Here is a 7,357-nt window from a genome sequence, read left to right on the forward strand (position 1 = left end):
GCATAATTTACTTGTCGTAGCACACAGGTTTTCGCAAGTACTTGCTACTAGAGTACTGGGGCTTCTAATGTAGGCTGGCTCGTCCTAGAAGACTGGAGTTTTAGCGAGCGTCCGAGCGATTGCTTCTTTTTCCTGCACTAGACTCACATCAGTGTTGCACGCGTTCAACAGACTGCATGTCGTCGAATTGGGAAGCGTATTATGATCTGCTGCCTGCTGGTGACTCTGAGAGCGGAGTTATGGGAGGTGGCATGGAAAACCAGGGGCTGGAGGACATGGTTTCCCATATACCGGGTGCGAGTACGCCAACAGAAATGTTTAGGGGCCGTTTTGTTCAATACTTCAACTTACCACACCATACTTTAGGCTGCCACATCTCCTTAGCCTTGTGTTTGGTTCATTGCCATAGTTATGGCAAGTCATACTTTCTTACCATCTTACCCCACATGTTATAGACTGAATTCTTTGTCTAACTTTGCCATAAGTGTGGCTCATAATTTATTAGCCACAAAAAGTGTGGCAAGCCACACTTGCCTAAAGTGAGGTATAAATGTTAGTTAATAACCAAACAGCCCAACTTCACTCAGTGTCATGGTCCGGGACTCTCCTGTCTCCTCCAAGGCTCCAGGCCCCACGCTTAATTAGTAGCTTCATTTATACTAGTACTTCATTAGTGCCGTTGTTACCAGATTATACTACTTTGAAGAACTTGTGGTTGTTCTTAGCAATTTTATTTGCCTTCCATGGCCCCTTCGTAGCAAGTGTGTTGCAATTCTGCCAAACGTGACCTTAATTACTTCAAACTTCAAAGCATCCATATCCCCAAGCTAACATGGTAGCAATTCGCAAAGGCAAATGGTTCCAGGAGGACAGGAGGCAATTGTACTCGAGTAACAGAAGTTATCATCATCATCTTGGTATATTACAATCAGGAGGCAACCGGCCAAGTTCTTAGGCCATGGCTGCTACTACAGACTCACTCCTAGCTAATTAGATCGTGCTATATACTAATTGGTGTTAGACTTTGCTCTAGGATCACCTAGGTTAGATCTAGTCGGGTGGTTCTATTTGGGTTTGATGAACGACATTGTAGATGAAAGGGAGAGGGTTTAGATACCGACCGGTTGAGGAGTTCGTGGAGGAAGAGGCGCCAGACATCGTCGTTGTCGTCGCGGCTTGACGTGGATGCGGCGCCGGTGAGGTCGACGGTGATGACGGCTGCGGCAGTGGTGGTCGTAGACGTCCCGGCGATGAGGCGTGGCGCGGCGGTGGCGTTTCCCGTCACTGGCTGCGCCCCCTCTCGATCGGATTAGGGTTTTGTGGGGTGGAGTTGGCGGCGGCGGCGAATCTCGTACGATGTGCCGTGCCGGCCTCCACCCCTCTTTTATATGGCGCAGTGTGACGGGGGCCCACCAGCCATTGGGCTGGGCGCCCCCGATCAGGGCGCGGTCAAGGCCCCCTTGAGCCGTTGGGCTCAAGGGGAGAGAGATCTATCTAACATTCTCCCCCTTGATCTCACTTTTTCTTTTAGCTTTTTCTATTCCATCACAGATTTGTAAATAGAGCATGTTTCATCGTCACGGTCAATCGCCGATGGATTCGACAGCCACTATACACATCTCTATTCAGAAACAGATACTTTACTTTTGGGCCCTGTAGTCCAGGATTCATAAGGCTTCCCTTAAACCCATGCCGGCTATATGTTCCTTGAACACGTTGGGTGGTAGGCCTTTCGTGAGCGGATCCGCGAGCATCCTTTCTGTTTTAATGTGCTCGAGACTGATTGTTTGATCCTGGACTTTGTCCTTCACAACATAGTACTTTATGTCAATGTGTTTGGCAGCACCACTTGACTGATTGTTGTGAGCGTACATTACTGCGGGTTCGTTGTCGCAGTATAACTTTAGTGGTTTCTCAATACTGTCAACCACCTTTAAACCGGGTATGAACTTCTTTAGCCAGTTCACCTGCCCCGTTGCCTCATAGCATGCTATAAACTCGGCATACATAGTAGACCCTGCAGTGATAGTCTGTTTTGAGCTTTTCCATGAAATAGCTCCTCCTGCCAGGGTAAACACGTATCCCGATGTTGACTTTGTATTATCTTTTGCAAAGTCAGAATCTGAGTACCCCACTATCTGGAGTGATTCTGATCTTCTGTAAGACAACATGAGGCCTTTTGTTCCTTGCAAATAACGCAAGACTTTCTTTACCAATTTCCAGTGCTCTAGGCCTGGATTACTCTGAAATCTGCCAAGTAACCCGGTAACAAATGCCAAGTCAGGTCGTGTGCACACTTGCGCGTACTGTAGGCTTCCTACAGCTGACGCATATGGCTTTGTTTTCATTTCATTGAGCTCATACTGATTTCTGGGACATTGCGATGCCCCATACTTTTCGCCTTTCATTATAGGAGCAGGTGTAGCACTGCATCTGTACATGTTGAATTTCTTCAACACCTTTTCTATATATGTCTTTTGAGAAAGTCCCAATGCATACTTTGTTCTATCTCGGTGAATCTCTATGCCCAAAACATATGAAGCCTCACCAAGGTCTTTCATGTCAAAGTTTGAGGACAAGAATTTCTTTGTTTCCTGCAGTAGACTGACATCACTACTAGCCAGTAGAATGTCATCCACATACAGAATTAGGAAAATAAATCTCCCATTCTTAAACTTTGAATAAATACAGTTGTCCTCGACATTCTCTTGAAACCCAAATTTCTTTATTGTCCCATCAAACTTCAAGTACTACTGTCTCGAAGCTTGCTTTAATCCATAAATGGATCTCTTTAGACGACATCCCATATTTTCGTTTCCTTTCATGACAAAACCTTTCGGTTGCGCCATGTATACTTTTTCCTCCAAATCTCCATTTAGAAATGCCGTTTTTACATCCATCTGATGTAATTCCAAATCATAATGTGCCACTAGTGCCATTATAATCCTGAAGGAATCTTTACAAGAGACTGGAGAAAATGTCTCATTGTAATCAATCCCTTCTCGTTGCGTGAAGCCTTTTGCCACAAGTCGCGCTTTAAACTTTTCTATATTCCCTCTGGAGTCATATTTGGTTTTGTAGACCCATTTACAGCCTACTGTTTTGGCTCCTTTAGGAATTTCTTCTAAATCCCAAACATCGTTTAGTTTCATTGATTTCATTTCATCTTTCATGGCTTCCAACCATTCAGATGAGCGAGCGCTTCTCATGGCCTCTTCATATGAGGTGGGATCATCCTCCATATGCGACTCTTCTATATTATAAACTTTATAGTCATCACGGATAGCCGATCTTCTGACTCTTTCAGACCTTCTAGGGGCCTGCACATTTGGCACATCCTGTACCTGAGGCTCTTGATGAGTCTCCTGTACTGGCACATTATCTATTTGAGGCTGTTGTAGCTCCTCCTCTGGTGTGGCAACCATTTCTGTTGAATCCTGTATAACAGGTTCCTCACTCTCATTCATTGTTGCCACAGGAGGGGTAACAACAGGTGCTTGTCGGTGATATGGGACCGGGAGTATCATGACTAGAGGCTTGAGGCAGACACAATCGCCCACGTGGCCTGGCACCTTCGGGGACGTCGGGCCCGAGGGTGAGGTGTCCGCCCTCCTCCTGATTTCCCCCGAGGGGGGGTCGGGTTGCGCTTGCCCCGGCCCCGAGGGCCGAGGCACCCCGACCCCCTTAAGGAAGTCTGCGCCACATATATGGGATAAGTGAGCACAGCTGTGCTCACCTAACAGCATTTATTGCAGTCTGGTCAAGCGTGTCACGCTGCATGCAGCGCAGTACGGCGCGTTCCTTTATCCGGTCTGTGACCAGTCACAGACCGGTCAGATCACGGGTTAGGTGGCGACTGGCGGTCTGACGCACGCCTTACCCCATCCCGTCAAGGTGTGAGCTTCTAAGCACTCGTCCCCAGCTGGAGCTAGCGTGTTACATCCCAGAGATGGCACGTTAACCCCGATCGATATATACCAGGCTTCATCCTAACCATTACAGGCAAGGTGTTACACAAGGAAGGGCAAACATGCATGTTGTTAAACTGACGCGTGGTGGACAAGAATGACCGGTCTGGCACTGGTCGCGTCAGCAACGGGCAGCCACGATCCCACGTTGCGCCTGTCTCCGCCGGGAGTGGAGGTAGGTGTGGGCTGTCCCATCGGAGTGTCATTCGGACAGCAACCATACCAATCTCCGTCCATAAAGAGAAGAAAAGTCCAGTTTGGAAAGGGAAGGGTGCATGTGGTATCCCCTTGAAGTATAAAAGGAGGACCTTGCCCATAGAGAGGGGGGTTTTTTTTTATTCTTTTCCAGATTTAGAGCTTAGAACGGGGGAGAAGTTGGCTCACACTTTGTAGCTCATTCATACACAAATCCACAAAAACACAGGAGTAGGGTATTACGCTTCGCAGCGGCCCGAACCTGTATACATCGCCGTGTCTCGTGTGTCTTGCGGGCAGACGATCTTTCCAGATACAGAGGGAGAGCGAGAGCTTGAGATTTCACCCTAAGCCCCCGGCCGAACTGGCAAAGGGGGGCCTGCGCGGTCTCCCGGTGAGGAGCCACGAGCTCCGTCATCTGGCGCGCCAGGTAGGGGGCTCAGCGTGTGTTTTCTGAGCTCTCAGACTCTTCCGTGTGCGCCAAGTTTTTCTTGTTCAGCCTAATGGCCGAGCAAGGAAAAGCGCACGACCTCTCTCCGAGTGTGAGCGGCGACGACGGGGAGCCGAATCCACGCCGTCGAGCTCGTACTCCCCCACCTCCTCCGCGCCAAAGCCCTAAGCAGGGGGAGGCGCTTGAGAGGGTCGACAAATCCGTGGCATCACCAGTCGCAGGTGATGCAGGAGAACGGCGAGATGGGGAGCGTCGCCTCCTCGTCTACGGCGACGGCAGCACGCCTCAGGGTGCGCTTCAGGCTGCTGGCGCGCTCCTACGACACCCGCCTGTCGTCCATGACCCGGAGTCTCCAGCCCAACGATGGCTGGAAGACGTGGCCAACTTGGTCATGACGGCACAGCAGCGCCTGGGTGCTGGTGGACGGTCCGCCACCACCAAGACCTCCGGCGCCGCTACCACCGGCTCCGTGTCATCAAGGCGGAGGGCGCGGCGAGCGGCGGCGGCTGCACGTCATTCGGCTGCCACTCCCTCGTCGACACCGTCGACTCGGGAGGATCAGCATGGGGAGCCGGATGCCCGCCTCAACATCGAGCGCCGGCGTAATAGCCGGCGTACTCCCCGTGCAACGGAGGGCGCCTCCTCGTCCAGAGTGTCACCTCGACACGGACGTGAAGATCAGCCCTCCGTGCCCCCGGCCGGTGGTGTTGGCTGTAGAGCCTTTGTGGCGAGTCTTCGGAATGTCCGTTGGCCCCCAAGGTTCCGGCCCACCATCACCGAGAAGTACGATGGGAGCGTCAACCCCACCGAGTTTCTCCAGGTCTATACGACCGGGATCGAGGCCGCTGGGGGTGACGACAGGGTCATGGCGAACTTCTTTCCCATGGCCCTAAAAGGACAGGCGCGGGGTTGGCTAATGAACCTGCCACCCGCGTCGGTCCACTCCTGGGAAGATTTGTGCCAACAGTTCACCATGAACTTCCAAGGCACATATCCGCGCCCAGGCGAAGAAGCGGACTTGCATGCAGTACAGCGAGGCGATGATGAGTCGCTTCGCTCGTACATTCAGCGGTTTTGCCAAGTCCGCAATACTATACCATGCATCCCTGCACACGCGGTGATCTACGCGTTCAGGGGGGGTGTGCGGCACAACCGCATGCTCGAAAAGATTGCCTCCAAAGAGTCCCAGACTACCGCAGAGCTTTTTCAGCTCGCGGACCGAGTGGCTCGTAAGGAGGAGGCCTGGACCTGGAACTCCTCCGGTTCCGGAGTGGCAGCTTCGGCCGCCCCCGGATCCGCCGCTCAGACAGGGCGGCGTGACAGGAGGAGGAAGAAGAGGCCGGACCGTTCCGGCGACGAGGGTCATGTCCTCGCCGTCGAGGGCGCTCCGCGGGCCACTCGAAAGGGGAGGCCTGCGAGCGACAAAAAGAACGAGGCTGGTACACCCAGCAGGGAGCGCCTCGCCGGCAGGTGGTGCTCTGTCCACAACACCTCCCTCCATGATCTCGCGGACTGTCGTGCGGTCAAAAACCTGGCCGAGCGAACGAGGAAATGGGAGGAGGACAGGAGGCAGGAACGCCGTGAGGGCAAGTCCCCGGCGGTTCCTTCCGGCAAACGGCGAAGTGAGGCCAAGCAGAAGGCCCCCGCTGTTGACATCGATGATGGTGATGATGACCTAGGTTTCCAAGAACCTGGGGCCACCATTGCCACCGTCGATGGAGGAGCATGTGCTCACGTCTCTCGCCGGAGCTTCAAGGCTATGAAGCGAGAGCTTCTGGCCATGGCCCCTACCCATGAGGCGATGCGTCGGGCGCGGTGGTCGGAGGTTGCTCTCACTTTCGACCAGACCGACCACCCACCGTGCATTGCCCGGGGAGGGCAGGTTGCGATGGCGGTTTCCCCCACCATCTGCAACGTGAAGTTGGGACGTGTCCTCATAGATGGAGGAGCGGCTCTCAACATCCTTTCCCCCGCGGCCTTTGATGCTATCAAGGCCCCGGGGATGGTGCTCCAGCCGTCTCAACCGATCATCGGTGTGACGCCGGGGCACACGTGGCCATTAGGTCACATCGACCTACCGGTCACCTTCGGTGGACCCGCCAACTTCCGCACGGAGCGGGTGAGCTTCGATGTGGCGGACCTCAGTCTGCCCTACAACGCGGTCCTAGGGAGACCCGCGTTGGTGAAGTTCATGGCGGCGGTCCACTACGCCTACCTCCAGATGAAGATGCCGGGCCCCGGTGGCCCCATCTCTGTCCGTGGCGACCTTAAAGTCGCGCTTGCTTGCATGGAGCAGCGCGCGGACCGCCTCGCTGCTGCGTCCAAGCCCGAGGGTGGTGACGAGAGGCTTGGCCCCTCTGCCCCCACCGCCCCGAGGCAGCGGATGGCCACATGCGACGAGGTCCCGGTCAAGGAGGTTGCCTTGGGCGACGGCCCATCCAAGACCACACGGATCGGTGGTCTTCTGGATGGCAAATAGGAAGACGCGCTCGTCTCCTTCCTGCGGGCAAACGCTGACGTCTTCGCATGGAGACCAGCGGATATGCCCGGGGTCCCCAGGGAGGTGATTGAGCACCGTCTCGCCGTGCGGCCGGGCGCAAGGCCGGTCCGGCAGAAAGTGCGGCGGCAAGCCCCGGAACGTCAAGCCTTCATCCGCGAGGAGGTGGCTAGACTTTTGGAGGCCGGGTTCATCCGTGAGGTCATCCATCCGGAGTGGCTGGCGAACCCGGTGGTCGTTCCCAAG

The sequence above is a fragment of the Oryza sativa genome, chromosome 4, assembly GCF_034140825.1.
Source record: "Oryza sativa Japonica Group chromosome 4, ASM3414082v1".
In the NCBI taxonomy this organism is placed as follows: domain Eukaryota; kingdom Viridiplantae; phylum Streptophyta; class Magnoliopsida; order Poales; family Poaceae; genus Oryza; species Oryza sativa.